The sequence below is a fragment of the Henckelia pumila genome, chromosome 2 (assembly GCF_033568475.1).
Source record: "Henckelia pumila isolate YLH828 chromosome 2, ASM3356847v2, whole genome shotgun sequence".
Taxonomy (NCBI): Eukaryota; Viridiplantae; Streptophyta; class Magnoliopsida; order Lamiales; family Gesneriaceae; genus Henckelia; species Henckelia pumila.
In genome coordinates, this window is record NC_133121.1 from 178,183,563 (window position 1) to 178,199,887 (window position 16,325).

The following is a 16,325-nucleotide window of genomic DNA, read 5'->3' on the forward strand; positions in this document are numbered from 1 at the left end:
CGGATATGGGTAGGATACCACTACATCCTCCTCCATCCCCATTTACGAGATCCCCATACCCATTTACCCATTTATTTAATCGGGTCCAAAAAATGCCTCCATACCCTCCTCCGTTTGGGTTGGATATCGGGTTTTCCATCGGGTTCGGAGAAAATTGTCATCTCTAATGGGTCCGCCCATGCTAATAAGTGAATGTATTATCAGTTCGTACTCACATAAGTACTCATAAGGTTGGACCCTGTATGGATCCGCCTATACTAATAAGTGAATGTATTATCGGTTCGTACTCATATAAGTACTCATAAGGTGAATGTCCCATCAGTTCATGCTCACATAAATGTTCACAGTGGGTGTTCACGATATATATATATATAATCTTGTTCCCCTGCACACCAGTGTGCGGGGATTTTGTGCACACCTTGTGATGTTCGCGTGAACATCTAAGATGTTCTCGCGAACATCTGATTTTCTTTTTAGATGTTCGCGCGAACATCCCGCGGTGCACACAAAATCTCTGCACACTGGTGTGCAGTGGATCGTGACTGTATATATGTATTTCTATATATTTCTCTTCCTAAGTCTTTTATTTTTGTGGGAATCAAATTCCAAATGACCATGAAATCGACAATAGCCTAGATATTCCCCAGCACAAACTTTAGGATGACAATAACAAAATGGGAAAACACCAGGGAGAAGTAATTGACTGGTCACGAGGGATAAAGTGTACACTATTTGGTGCCCACAAAGTAGTGGAGGAAGAATTAGTTGAAAATAATAATTTTAATATTAATCACTTACATATAAATTTGTATTTTATTTTATTTTCTATAAAAAAAGATAATATATGGTGTTTAATATTTTAAATTTGGGATAACAATGTGCTTTAATTTGCTTTCTCCCCTTGTATCCTTCCTGTCCACAAGCAATTTTGCTTGAAGTACTAAAACAAGCAATCAATAATGGAGTTGTGTTCTTGGTCAAAAGAGACGTTGGACATCATTATCTATATGAGGTGTACCTCAAGTAACAAAAAAATGTTCGCAAAATATTTATCTGGTTAGTTTATGATTGGTGTTTTGGCGTAATAATTATATTTGTTAGGAGTGTGATCAACATCCGATATTCGAGTTGTTGTATCTTTTAAAAAGATTGATGTTGTATCAACGTCGACATCAAGTATAACTTTTTGGTACTATGACTAACACTCAATTTTACAATCGGTGTCATGATTGATATCATGTTCCTATTGATTTCACGGGTTACAAAGATCCTAATTATTGAGAAATTATTGGAATGCAATAATTGCCCACTCACATCACTTGAGTTGTTATACGAAAGACATCATATTTGCATTTGATTTCTTGAAGATGATTGTTTTTTGTAATTAAGTCGATTTTATGTAAAACTATGGATAATTATATTTAAAATATTAGTAATTATTGCCTGGTAGTTTTTAACTATTGTTTGTATGACATGTAATTTTTTTTTCGAATTTGTAATTTCTACATATAATATATGATTTCTAAATATAAATAGGAGTATAGTATGTTATATAAAATATTAAGTGAAATTACACGAAAAATTTATGTACCAAAAATACCAAAATCTCTGTGTAAATGAAATTTATGGTAACGATGATTCGAAAAATATAAATATACATCGTGTGCATAGAAGAACTATCAATAATAAAAAGTTTGAAATATCTAACACCACAAGTTTAAAGTTTGAAGTAAGAAGCCCATTATTCCACCACAATTAATGGTTTACCAATGGACAATAAATATCACAAACGATTACGTCATGCCAACTCATCTCCTTTACTTTAACATTTGATTACCACGTTGATTAAGATATTTAATCTTCCGTCTCAATTATACAATTCACGTTTATTTTTTATTTGTCTCAAATATATATTCATATATCATATTAAGTAATATATTTTATATGTATTTACTAATATAGCTCTATTAACTACTCATTGAAAATTATGCAATCATTTTTTAATACATTAAATAGAGATTAAAATAGGAAGCTCGTATAAAATTTGTTTTCCCAATGATTTTTTTTAATCTATGTGAATAAAAAGTAGGACTATATCATTGGAATAGAAGTACTAAATATCATATTTCAGAGTACACGTCATGTAAGATACCTTTAGCTCCAATTTTCGATATATTTCCTAATAGACAAAGTTACAAACATGTATGTGGCAGAATATTAGATTTTTTGTGAGAGAGAACTGTTCAATTATTAATATTTGTAATTAATAGTAAGATTGCTGGATCTCGAAGATTTATCTCACAAACGGTTCAATTATTCAATGATTAATACTTTTTGTGAAACAAACGGTTCAATTATTCAATTATTAATATTTTTTATAAGTTGGATCTCGGAGATTTATCTCACAAAATTGACTCATGATATTGTATCATAACTCATAAAAGTATTTGTGATGATTACAATTAAAGTGCCCATAGTTTTCATTGTTTGAGAAGTAAATCTTTACATAATTGAAATTAAGGTAACGGAAAATATAATAGCCAAACATAAAATTCGATGCCATGTAAGAGATTAATAAAGGATAATACATTTAAATACAAATTATTACGGATAAATCCCCTCCCCCTTGTTTATGTTTATTAGTTATTAGATTGAATAAAATAATGTAAATGGACTACTTGTAAACAAAGAAATGGACACCCTATCCCATTTATATATACCAGCAGATTATAATGACATATATGATATATTCCTTTCAAAAAAAAAAAAGACATATATGATATATGTGTTCCATAAAAAAATGTAATTTTTAAACAAATTAAAATAAAATTTATTAAATTTTGAATTGAAACAACCGGAAAAAATATAAAGAAATCGTTGAAATGATTTCACAGAACAATTTTGTGATATTAATTTTTTATTTGATTGACCCATTAAAATTATAATTTTTTATGGAAAAAGTATTTTTTTTAATTGTATATATGAGGCGGGTCAATTGGTCTCATGAATATAGATCTATGAAATCGTTTTACATAAAACCTAATCATATCAAAATTTTGTAGTTAGTTTGCTAATATGAAGGGTGTTTTAGGCACACCAAAATTAAATCACGACTTCTTATAGTTAATATATGTCATATGATGCCCTTGTATTATATATAATCAAATATATACAAATTTGGAGTTATATACGAGTATATATATGTAATTTTATAATCATTCACATCATCAAATTTCAGTTACATTCTGATATATTTTTTTCATTATTATTATAATTATCTGACATATTAAGGTTTTTTTAAATCGAATTGGACCGACTTGGGACCGGATTAAACCAATTTCGGAATGTAGGATATGGAATCGAACCAATACTCAATTCCTTATTAACATGATAGTGTTTGTTTTTCCCATATGTACACAAAATAAGTTATATATGAACTATGAAGCACAATACTTTTGAATAAAATTAATTATTGAATACGATTTAGCTGGATCGAATAAAAATAATTTTTGATTTATTTTCAAACAGCTCAACCCGATATAACATTAGTTCTGGATTTGAATCGATACGAAATCGATAGAACCGACTTCTAAATTATTAAACAGACCGGATTCGAAACGATTCCAAGTTGTTCGATCTGATAAGTGAAAGGTTTGGACAGTATGAAATCACAGAAATACCAGAAAACTTTTCGAGTGTGTGTTATCTTTCAGTGTTGTCAATACTTCACGATAACACTATGCAGCAGAATAATTAACTAACAGTAAAAGTAAATAACACACAGATATTTATGCACAAGTACTAAGTACTTGTACTATGTCTCATGGCGAAATGATCACTAGAAAATTAAATCAGTTTACAAAAAACAACTAGCGATTGTTTTATTAAAAACTACTTTTCTCAACAAATTGAGAAAATAAAAGACTTCCTAAAAACTAGTAAAAACTAGAATAAAACATCAATAGGAAGTTCTAAATCGAAAAATGAAAACCAAAAAAACACTTTCTGAACAACACTTCACTCGTGTGTTCTTCAGTGTTTCCAACACTACTCGACAACACAACATAGCAGTAGTATCTCTTCAGAAATTCTTCAATGATCGATCTTCAACACTCTAGAATTTCTGCAGTACTTTTTCTATGTATTTTGCTCTCTACGTTTCACTCTCTTCTCTCTTGATTGTCATTTTTTCAGATCGGTCCAAGCACTCCTATAAATAGATCTTCAATATGTTTCCATAAATAAGAACCTACAAAGCATGAAAACAATATATCATCAGAAATCACATATTTCGAATCAAGATATATCTGATATTACCAATTTTAAAACATGTTCTAAGAAAGGCAAAACTATAAATATAGAAATTGAATGCAATAAGAAAATAATTTAAAAGACATGTGCACAACATGTTCTTTCAAACTCCCCCTTTTTGTCTTTCTGGACAAAACACACAAACAAGTGCAAATAACTCCCCCTATCTTATGTAACTAAAGCTCCCCCTGAATTTAATCATCTCAGAACACAGTGTTGTGTGATTGTGTTGGCAACACCAACTCTCAACACTTACTAGATCAAAGTAGCAAATAGTTTAATATCATAGCAGAGAGTAATAAGGAGCACAACCTAATCAACTCAGAAAAAAGATTACTAACTCAGAGCAAAATAACAAAAGATAAGGATAAGAAAAAAAATCCTAAAACCAATTACGATCAACCACAACTAATCATCTGCCTCTTCAGCTTGCTCAGCACTTGATTCTACTCCCCTTTTTTGTCCAAAGGGCCCTGGTAGTCCAAGTTTAGTCCTGTACTCAGCCATTAAGGCTTCATAGTACTCGATATCAGCTTTGGCTAGTGCAATTTTTAGTTCAGCATGAGCCATTTGAGCACGAATTGCAGTAGAATTCAACATAATCACAGCAGTGTTATGAATAGACATAGGTGGAACAGACTCAGTGTTGGCGAGACTGGGTACAGCACCAGTCCATGATAGATCAATCATCCTATTTCCTTTCAGCAAACTAGGTGCGATCTTGATAAGCTCATCTCCTCCAATCAATTCTTCATCATCCTCTTCCGTGAAGCCTTAAGATTCCAGCATACCATAGATCAATGAAGGAAACGGAAACTTAGTTGCTTTCCAACCACCTTCTCGAAAGGTCATAATATTTTCAAACACCAAATTACCAAAGTCCAAAGGAGCTTGAGTACCAATGGAAAACAGCGCAAGGGCTTGTGGCTTAGTTACCACTGTTGTATTGGTAGATGGCGTCCAATTCCTGATCGCAATTTTGTGAAGAACAGAAAAGAAAGAAGTAAGCTTTGCAGCTGACAACCTGTCTGGGTGCAGTGGAAATTTTTGAACCATCCCTCCAGTGATCACTTTAGTGACTTGATCAATATCCTCAGTAACTGCATCATCATCGATATCAGGAGTATTGTAGTGCTCATTGATCAAAACAGGAGTAAAATCATACACCTTTCCTCGGATGTACACTCTTCTTGTAACGCACCATTTTTATCTTAATTGAGTTTATTTGAGTTAATCAGAGATTACAAAGTTCACGAGCCGACTTGATTTTGATCAGGGTCCATTTTGAAAATTTTGGAAATTTCAGGGACTAAAACGCAAATATTAGATTTTATATATTATCTACACTTGTATTGACTTTACAAGCATCCCTCATCTTCCTCCCAACCGAGAAGACTCCATTGAAGCGCCCTTTTTGGGTTTCAAGCTTTGGGATTTCAGTCCGAGCTCGACCCGGCCGTTGGAATTTATTTCTGAAGAAAGATTATCGATCACTGCAGCGCGAGCTTCGTTCTATCGTAAGTTTTTCTACGATCAGATACATTCTAGTTTTTGGATGTTGTTAGAATCGTTTGAGATTCGAGTATGTTGTTCTTGACAGAATTCTGATCATTTATTATATGTCGATTTTGAATTAGAGCGACGTTCGGATTTGTTATGATTTTTGGAAGCCATTTTCGAAAACTTGATTTTGAGATTGATGGTTTTGCTTTGTTATTGTTGTTTTGGGCATTGATATGATGTTATATCGGTATTGAACTGTTGTCTGCGTTTCCGGTTTGTTCAGTTTATAGCCGTTATGCCGTCGGTTTGAGTTTTGGGTTTTTGAATTGTTTTTTTTTTAATTGTTGAAGCATTGGCTTGTGAGTGATCATTGTAGTTGATCATCTTTTATCTTCGTACAGATTCGTTGGAGTTGTCGAGTCTTGTGTTAGCAACATTTGATCGTCGAGTTTTGGACGAAAAACAATAAAGAGATTTCCTTGAACCGTTGTTTGTTGTTTAGGTTGTATAGTTGTTGATACAATCTTTTGTTGTAACTTGTCCGGAGTTGGATCTACGACATTGAAAGGTAAAAGCAGTCATCGTAGCGGGATAGCATACTCGGGACAGTTGGTTCTCGAGTTTCCCTTTTCAAATCACATATTGCATCTACACTTGTTCTAGCATGAGGAACTTGTGTCTTGTTGATTTCTTGAAGCTTTTGTTATATGACTTATATTTTATGTTTTTGTTATGCATTCATCTTGAGCCAACTTTGATTTCAGCGGGCAGAATAACCCTTTTTGTTTAGACGTTTGGAGACTATGATTGAGTGGCCTAGGTCGTAGTCGTTTCGCCTAGTGCTAACATACTCATTGTAGTTGCTCAAAGTATAGAGGAGTGGAATACGTGGCACCACCTCGATTGAGAGAGTCGGTGAGTCGTTACGTGATCTCATCCTCGGGATCCCAAAAGCACAGCAGCAATCCCTCGTTTATCAGATTTGATATCCTGGTTTAAAGACATGCATTTCATTACGTTGTTATTGATTTTTTTGTTGTCTAGAAAGCATGATTATTGTTGTATTACTTGATATGTTGCTTTTATTGGGATTATCATTCTCACCGGTTTATCCGGCTGTTTCTTTGTTTTGTATGTGTACTTGGCAACAGGAGGGGCAGGATCAAGTCAGCGTAGACCTGGTTAGCGTCAAGAACAAGAGATAGGAGTGAGACTCGTTTAGAAGTCGAATCAGCATGTCAATCTAGTTATGTTTTGCGAACATGTTTAGTCATTTGAACTTCTCGTATTTGTTTTGTAAGCAAGAATCGATGTAGGTACTACCGAATTGAATGTTTCTCTTCCCTAAACTTTTCTTGTATTGATATTGGCTTGTCAAATACTTTTAATGCAAGTGTTTAGGTTTTGTTGAGTTAATTTCGGTGCCTTAAAATTTTTGGGCGAGAGGACGGCACGGGCGCGCTGCCTTAGAGCGCGGGCGCTCTGGTTTTAGCGAAGCATCGGCGCGGGCGCACGAGCCTTCCAAAAAAATAAAAATAAATAATTGGTTGCTTCTAATCTTGGTTTCTCGTTTACTTATCGGTTGTTTTGTTCGATATTAGTTGTTTAGAAACGAGGTCTCACATTAAGTGGTATCAGAGCTTTAAGATTCTTGGTTGAACTAGAGTGAGCGGGGTAGATCGAGTCTGTGTGTATTGGCTCCTCGCATGTGTTTGAATTATTTTAGATATATAATTAATTCCATGCGAGCATGCTTTATTGTTTGAGAATTATTTGAATTACATGGTTATGTGATTTACATTTATAAAGCATGATCTACTTGAGATATAACTGCTTCTGTTACCGACTGGTATTCGGTTTTCTGAGCGGTTGTAAAGAGCACCGATTGTAGCGATTGAGATATCTTGTGTCCTAACCTTTGATTATCAGATGGGTCCTCGTCGAGTGATAAACAGAAACACACCGCCAGTTATTCCTACAACTGAGCAAGCTAGTACTGAAACGGTTGAGATGGATGCTACAGCGACGCCTATGGAAACCTTGCTGAAGAGGTTTCAGTCGTTTAATCCGCCGTTGCTGATGGGTACAGAAAATCCAGTTGACTGCGAGAGTTGGTTGGATGATATCGATCAGTTGTTCGATTCCATTGACTACACCGATGACCGCCGAATCAGGTTAGTCATTCATCAGCTCCGTGGGGTTGCTAAAAGCTGGTGGATCATGACGAAGAAAGCAATGGAGAGTAGAGGTACGGAAGTTACTTGGTCTCTTTTTAAATCTGAATTTTATAAGCGATTTTTTCCTATCTCGTATCGCAAAGATAAGGGAGCAGAGTTTGCCAATCTGAGGCAAGGGAATATGAACATTGAAGAATACGTGGCTAAGTTTGATAGTCTGTTGCGTTTTGCACCGCTAATTGCCGGAGATGAGGAAGAAAAGGCCGATCAGTTCATCAATGGTTTGAACCCCGATGTCTTTACGTTGGTAAACACCAACAGGCCTAACAACTTTGCGGATGCCATGAATCGCGCAAAGGGAGCAGAAGCAGGCTTGTGGAGGAAAAGAGGTAATCAGGTAGCACCTCAGCAGCAGAGGCAGTATCAGAATCAACCATCTCAGTATCAGAATCCGCCACCTCAGCATCAGAACCAGCAGCAGAGATATGAAGGTGGAAGCAGTGGGGGAAACAGAAAGGATCAGTATAAAGCAATAGGGAAACAGTTCAAGAGGCAGGGGAACAGTTCTTCTAGTTCCAGTGGTTCCAAGCAGTTTGGTTCTGGACAGAGTTTCGGATCATCTTCCTTGTATTGCAGCAAGTGTGGAGGTAGACACTCACCAGATCAGTGTGTTGGAGTCTTTGGGAACTGTAACACCTGTCAGCAACCGGGACATTTCTCTAAGGTATGCCCTCAGCGTAACAGAGATCGAGCTCAGAGTCGGAGTTCATCTCGACCTGCAGCTCAGCCTGAGAAGCAGTCTTCTGCAGTGCACTCTTTCCAGCCTCAGCAGCAGAACAGACAGGGAGGTAACTCTAGTGCGAACCAGCCTCCGAGACAGCAGGCACGAGTCTTTGCTCTGACAGAGGATCAGGCTCAAGCAGCACCTGACGATGTTATAGCAGGTAACTATTTGATTTTCGGTTATTCTGCTCATGTCTTGATAGATACAGGTGCTTTCCATTTCTTTATCTCTGAGAAATTTGTGTTATTGCATGCTTTGCCTACTGAGTTATTGCCTACTGTAGTAGCTGTTACTTCACCTTTGGGTGGAGGAATTGTTTATGTCAGATTAGTCAGGAACTGTGAACTGTGTTTTGAGGGTAATATTTTAGAGTTCGACTGTATTGTACTTGGGCTGTCAAATTTTGATTGTATTGTCGGTATCGATGTTTTAACCAAGTACAGGGCAACAGTCGATTGTTTTCTGAAAGTTGTCAGGTTCAGACCTGAAATGGCAGACGAGTGAAAATTCTTTGGTAAGGGTTCTCGATCTAGAATTTTTTTGATTTCAGTGTTATCTATGACTCATTTGTTACAGAGAGGTGCAGAAGGATTTTTGGTCTATGCAATTGATGTACTGAAATCTAGCCCAGATTTGGTAGATTTACCAGTGGTTAGAGATTTTGCTGATGTGTTCCCGGAAGATGTTCCTGGATTTCCACCTATTCAAGAAGTCGAATTCAGTATTGACTTAGTGCCAGGAACTCAACCTATTTCAAAAGCTCCTTATCGTATGACACTTATTGAACTGAGAGAGTTGAAGGATCAGCTTGAGGATGTGGTTGCCAAGGGATACATCAGACCTAGTGTATCGCCTTGGGGTGCTCCTGTTTTATTTGTGCGGAATAAGGATGGTTCTATGCGGCTCTGTATTGACTACCGTCAACTGAATCAGGCTACAGTTAAGAACAGGTATCCTTTACCCAGAATAGATGACCTTTTTGATCAGCTGCAGGGTTCTTCTGTCTATTCTAAAATTGATCTGAGGTCAGGTTATCACCAGCTGAGAGTGCGAGAGAAAGATGTTCCTAAGACCGCATTCAGAACAAGGTATGGCCATTTTGAGTTTATAGTCATGCCGTTCGGTTGACTAATGCTCCCGAGGTTTTAATGGGTTTGATGAACCGTATCCTTCAGCGTTATTTAGATGAGTTCGTCATTATCTTTATCGATGATATTCTTATCTACTCGAAGAACCGTACTGACCATGCAGAGCACTTGAGGACCGTACTGCAGATTTTGCGAGTTGAGCAGTTTTTTGCCAAGTTGTCTAAGTGTGAATTCTGGTTGGATCGAGTTGTCTTCCTCGGTCACATTATTTCAGGAGATGGGATTTCTGTCGATCCCAGCAAGATTGGCGTGGTTATGAATTGGCCTAGACCGATATCAGTACCTGAGATCCGAAGCTTCATGGGTTTAGATGGTTATTATCGCCGATTCATCGAGGGTTTCTCGTCTATTTCCAAGCCTATTACCCAGCTGACTCAGAAGAATGTGCCTTTTGTTTGGACCTCAGATTGTGAGGCTAGTTTTGTTGATTTGAAGAGGAGACTGACCAGTGATATGATTCTTTCTATTCCGAAAGGTACTGGAGCTTTCACAGTCTATTGTGATGCTTCTAACCGAGGCTTGGGTTGTGTTCTTATGCAGCATAAGCATGTGGTGGCATATGCTTCGAGGTAGCTAAAACCACACGAGACTCGTTATCCGGTTCATGATCTTGAACTAGCTGCGATCGTCTTTGTTCTGAAGATCTGGCGTCACTATCTATATGGTGAGTCTTTCGAGATCTTTTCTGACCATAAGAGCCTTAAGTACTTGTTTTCACAGGCAGAGCTGAATATGAGACAGAGAAGATGGTTAGATCTGTTGAAGGATTTCGACTGTGAAATCAAGTATTATCCGGGAAAGTCGAATGCAGTTGCAGATGCCTTGAGCCGAAAGCTTTGTTCTTTATCTCTTTATACTATTGGTGTTTCTCAGTTGATCGATGATTGTTGCACTTCTGGTTTAGATTTTGAAACAGATAGGGAGACTATCAGAGTGTTTGCTATTCAAGCCGAGCCTAAGTTGTTTGTTGCGATCAGAGAAGCACAGAAGTCTGAGCCGAGCATTCAGATTTCAGTAGAAAAAGTCAGATCGGGACATCAGTCTGAATTCCAGGTTAGATATGATGTTTTGTTTGTGAATAACCGTATTGTTGTGCCTGATATTTTGGATTTGAGACAGCGTATTCTCCGAGAGGCTCATTTCAGTTGGTTTAGTATTCATCCTGGAGGTCGTAAGATGTACAACGATCTGAAGAACCAGTTCTGGTGGAAGAGAATGAAGAGCGACGTAGCGAGTTTTGTATCTCGGTGTTTGAATTGTCAGCAAGTGAAAGCAGAACGGAAGCGACCAGGTGGTCTATTGCACAGTCTATCTGTTCCTGAATGGAAATGGGATCACATTTCTATGGATTTTGTCACGAAGCTACCACGATCCGTTAGAGGATGCGATGCTATTTGGGTAGTGATCGATCGATTGACGAAGTCTTCTTGTTTCATTCCGTACAGGATGACGTATCGTCATGATCAGATGGCTGAGTTGTATGTTAGCAATGTTGTGAGATTGCATGGTGTGCCGAATTCGATCGTTTCATACAGAGATCCTAGATTCACTTCTCACTTTTGGCATAGTCTTCAGGAGGCACTGGGTACTCGATTGCATCTGAGTACAGCTTATCATCCTCAGACAGATGGACAGTCAGAGCGGACTATCCAGACTTTAGAGGATATGCTGCGAGCGGTAGTGCTAGACTTTGGCACTAGTTGGCAGGATTCTTTGCCTCTTGTTGAGTTTTCTTACAACAAAAGCTTCCAAGCGAGTATCGGTATGGCGCCTTTTGAGGCATTGTACGGTAAGAAATGCCGATCTCCGTTGTTTTGGGATGATTTGTCCGAGTCACCTGATTTGGGACCGGATATGCTTAGAGATATGGCAGAGCAAGTTAAGATCATTCAGACCAGATGAAGTCAGCTCAAGATAGATAGGCGAAGTATGCGAATGTCAGGCGTAGACCTCTGAGTTTTGATCAGGGAGACCGAGTCTTTCTGAAGATTTCACCTTTCAGAGGCACTGTTAGATTTGGGAAGAGAGGAAATTTATCTCCGAGATTCATCGGGCCGTATGAGATTCTCGAGAAGATAGACGATCTTGCCTACAGACTTGCACTTCCTCCGTCTTTATCTGGTATACACGACGTTTTTCACGTCTCTATGCTGCAAAAGTATCATCCAGATCCTTCTCATATCCTTCAGCCTGACGAAGCCGAGTTAGACGAGACTCTAAGCTACTTTGAGCGACCGATTCAGATCCTTGATCGGAAGGAGAAACAACTCAGAACCAAGTTGATTCCGTTGGTGAAAGTGCAGTGGAGCCGTCACGGCATCGAGGAAGCGACTTGGGAGACAGAATCTGACATGAGACAACGATTTTCGGAGTTATTCGGATGACGTGAGTTCTTCTTACTGTCTTTAGTTTTTTATTCTATCTTTTGAGTTGTGGTTCTCGTTGATTTCGAGGACGAAATCTCTTCTTAGTGGGGGAGAATTGTAACGCCCTGTTTTTATCTTAATTGAGTTTATTTGATTTAATCAGAGATTACAGAGTTCATGAGCCGACTTGATTTTGATCAGGGTCCATTTTGCAAATTTTGAAAATTTCAGGGACTAAAACACAAATATTGGATTTTATATATTATCTACACTTGTATTGACTTTACAAGCATCCCTCATCTTCCTCCCAACCGAGAAGACTCCATTGAAGCGCCCCTTTTGGGTTTCAAGCTTTGGGATTTCAGTTCGAGCTCGATCCGGCTGTTGGAATTTATTTCTGAAGGCAGATTATTGATCACTGCAGCGAGAGCTTTGTTCTATCGTAAGTTTTTATACGATCAGATACATTCTAGTTTTTGGATGTTGTTAGAATCTTTTGAGATTCGAGTATGTTGTTCTTGACAGAGTTCTGATCGTTTATTATCTGTCGGTTTTGAATTAGAGCGAAGTTCGGATTTGTTATGATTTTTGGAAGCCATTTTCGAAAACTTGATTTTGAGATTGATGGGTTTGCTTTGTTATTGTTGTTTTGGGCATTGATATGAGGTTATATCGGTATTGAACTGCTGTCTGCGTTTCCGGTTTGTTCATTTTATAGCCGTTATGCCGTTGGTTTGAGTTTTGGGTTTTCGAATCGTTTTTTTTGAATTGTTGAAGCATTGGCTTGTGAGTGATCGTTGTAGTTGATCATCTCTTATCTTCGTACAGATTCGTTGGAGTTGTCGAGTCTTGTGTTAGCAACATTTGATCGTCGAGTTTTGGACGAAGAACGGTAAAGAGATTTCCTTGAACCGTTGTTTGTTGTTTAGGTTGTATAGTTGTTGATACAATCTTTTGTTGTAGCTTGTCCGGAGTTGGATCTACGACATTGAAAGGTAAAAGCAGTCATCGTAGCGGGATAGCATACTCGGGACAGTTGGTTCTCGAGTTTCCCTTTTCAAATCACATATTGCATCTACACTTGTTCTAGCATGAGGAACTTGTGTCTTGTTGATTTCTTGAAGCTTTTGTTATAGGACTTATGTTTTATGTTTCTGTTATGCATTCATCTTGAGCCAACTTTGATTTCAGCGGGCAGAATAGCCCTTTTTGTTTAGACTTTGGGAACTATGATTGAGTGGCCTAGGCCGTAGTCGTTTCGCCTAGTGCTAGCATACTCATTGTAGTTGCTCAAAGTCTAGAGAAGTGGGATACGTGGCACCACCTCGATTGGGAGAGTCGGTGAGTCGTTACGTGATCTCATCCTCGGGATCCCAAAAGCACAGCAGCAATCCCTCGTTTATCAGATTTGATATCCCGGTTTAAAGACATGCGTTTCATTACGTTTTTATTGATTTTGTTGTTGTCTTGAAAGCATGTTTATTGTTGTATTACTTGATATGTTGCTTTTACTGGGATTATCATTCTCACCGGTTTATCCGGCTGTTGCTTTGTTTTATATGTGTACTTGGCAACAGGAGGGGCATGATCAAGTCAGCGTAGACCTGGTTAGAGTCAAGAGCAAGAGATAGGAGTGAGACTCGTTTAGAATTCGAATCAGCATGTCAATCTAGTTATGTTTTGCGAACATGTTTAGTCATTCGAACTTCTCGTATTTGTTTTGTAAGCAAGAATCGATGTAGGTACTATCGAATTGAATGTTTCTCTTCCCTAAACTTTTCTTGTATTGATATTGGCTTGTCAAATACTTTTAATGCAAGTGTTTAGGTTTTGTTGAGTTAATTTTGGTTCCTTAACATTTCTGGGCGAGAGGACGGCGTGGGCGCGCGGCCTCTTTGCGAGGTAAGGGCGCGGGCGCGCTGCCTTAGAGCGCGGGCACTCTAATTTTAGCGAAGCATCGGCGCGGGCGCGCGAGCCTTCCAAAAAAATAAAAATAAATAATTGGTTGCTTCTAATCTTGGTTTCTCGTTTACTTATCGGTTGTTTTGTCGGAGATTAGTTATTTAGAAACGAGGTCTCACACTTCCAAACTTAAATGATTCTTCATCTCCAGTCTTCATGTTCATATTGCAGTAAAATTCTAACACAGCTCTTCTTGAAAATGGTCTGGCAGTGGTGACAGTAGAAAATAAATTCTGCTATTTTAAGAAAGTCACCAAGTTCTGCTTTTCGAAGGACACTTCATCTACATTTCTTTCTTCCCAACAATCTTTACCAGACAGAGCTTCCCATTCATCAGCAGATTCCTTTGAATAGAACTGAAGATTGTATGCCTTTGCAGGATCAATATCAGAGTCATATTCAGCAGCAGTGTTGTCATCAGTGTTGGAAACAATGTCATCAGCAGCTTGTTCCTCAGAACTTCCAGAACCATCAGAAGCAGCATCCTCATAGTCTTCTTCCTCAGAACTCGAGAAGATGAACTATCAGACTCCTGGGGCCGGTTATTCTCAAACTCTTGCAACATTTCAGCATCTGGTTCATCACCATCAGATGGAACTTGTGAAGGTGGAACTGATTTAGCCTTGGTTTTCCGAATATTCTTCATGAAAGTGGCCAGTGAAATTTCCTCATCAGTAGACACTGGAGCCTCTGTGGTTGTCTTTATGGTATTATCAGCAACAGCAGCACTAGATGACTCTTTCTCAGTAGAAGCCACATCAGTAGAAATTTCATCTGAAGAATCATCACCACTAGACGAAACTCCTTTCTTTGATTGGGCCTTTTCAGCAACAGAGGTTTTTTCCTAGCAACCACCTCAAAATTTTGATCCGCAGAATCATCTCCAGATGAGAAATCTGGATCATCCAAAATAGGACGTGAAGTCTCCCCCTTACCATGAAATCTCTTATTGGTAGTAAAATCGGGGTTGAATCCCTCTTGGCGCTTTGACCTTCTCGCTATTGGCTGTGTTGGGAACACACGATTCAACACTGAGAAATCAGGAGGATTCTCAAGGTCGATTTCGTTCCCGGGTTTTCCTGGAGCAATTTCTGCCAACGGTGTAGGTTGAATGGCAACAGGTACAATCGAGAGAATAAGATCAGAAGATAGCTCCGAAGGCATGTCTTCCTCTTGATAACCCATCTCCGATCGTATATCATTCGAATCGAAAACTTTGCCTGCCATTATAAACAATTTAGGAAGTAAGGATTTTAGAGAATTTTTGCAGAGAGAGTTAGAAAAGGTGGAAGATGATAAGATCAATTTTTACAGTGCTTAGAAATATATAGGGATAAGGGGTTCAAACGGTAAAAAAAATCAAAAGCCCCTATCTCTCATATCAAACTAAGAATCTCCCCCTAACGGTAACAATTCTCCAACGGATAAAAAAAATCTCTCTAATTAAGGAAATTAAATTTGATTAATTAAGGATATCCTGAAACTCTTACTTAAGAATATATCAATATTCCCCAAAAATAAATAACTCCACATCGAGTTTTAACTCCACTGAAACATATTCAATCTCAATCTATTCAATTTTCAGCAAGTTGGACAATTTTTCCAATTTTTGTTCGTCTTTGAACTGTTAACCCTGAGCACGATATGATCACAATAAATGCAAAATGCATGACCTAATTTATGTCTAAAACAGAATGTAATGAGATTAGATCAAAAATGATGCATGCAAAGTGTGTGCAGAATGTGTTAAGCACCAGTATTGGCAACACTTCCCAACAACACTATAGTCTTCAAAATACTTTTGAATTTGTCACACTTCCAGAGCCATGTGTTTGTTCTTTTTATTTTGATTCAGAAGTGGTAGCCTGCACACTAAAAGAACGGTCTTCCTTGGACTCTCTTAGGTAGCTTTTTCCAATTTTCTTCCGATTTTAGTTTGATTTTCAAGACATTGGTCACTGAAATTTTATCAAATCATGCTTTTTAATTTTTACAACCACTTTTCACATGGGACAAGATCATGGAATACACGAACATCCCTCAACTACTTCGTGGTTTAAAGCATATTTTTATG